At 59.5% G+C, this 242-nt stretch overlaps 1 protein-coding gene across 1 annotated transcript in view; it reads right to left on the bottom strand.

Moving 5' to 3' along the window:
- Positions 1–242, bottom strand: part of ADAM22 (ADAM metallopeptidase domain 22) — a 62,310-nt gene that overhangs the window by 32,235 nt on the left and 29,833 nt on the right. The gene's annotated exons all lie outside the window — the stretch shown is intronic.

Below are 242 nucleotides of genomic sequence, written 5' to 3'. Positions count from 1 at the left end.
CCCTGGACAGGCTGGAGAGGTGGGCCTGTGTGAACCTCATGAGGTTCAACAAGGCCAAGTGCAAGGTCCTGCCCCTGAATCGGGGTACCCCCCAGTATCAATACAGGCTGGGGGAAGAAAGGATCGAGAGTAGCCTTGCCGAGAGGGACTTGGGGGTGCTGGTGGATGAAAAGCTGGACATGAGCCGGCAATGTGCGCTGGCAGCCCAGAAGGCCAACCGTACTCTGGGCTGCATCACGAGA

Source organism: Egretta garzetta, unplaced genomic scaffold (genome assembly GCF_000687185.1).
Source record: "Egretta garzetta isolate BGI_Z169 unplaced genomic scaffold, ASM68718v1 scaffold30, whole genome shotgun sequence".
NCBI classification, from domain to species: domain Eukaryota; kingdom Metazoa; phylum Chordata; class Aves; order Pelecaniformes; family Ardeidae; genus Egretta; species Egretta garzetta.
The sequence above is the reverse complement of the archived record's forward strand: the minus strand, read 5'-3'. Positions and strand labels throughout refer to the sequence as shown.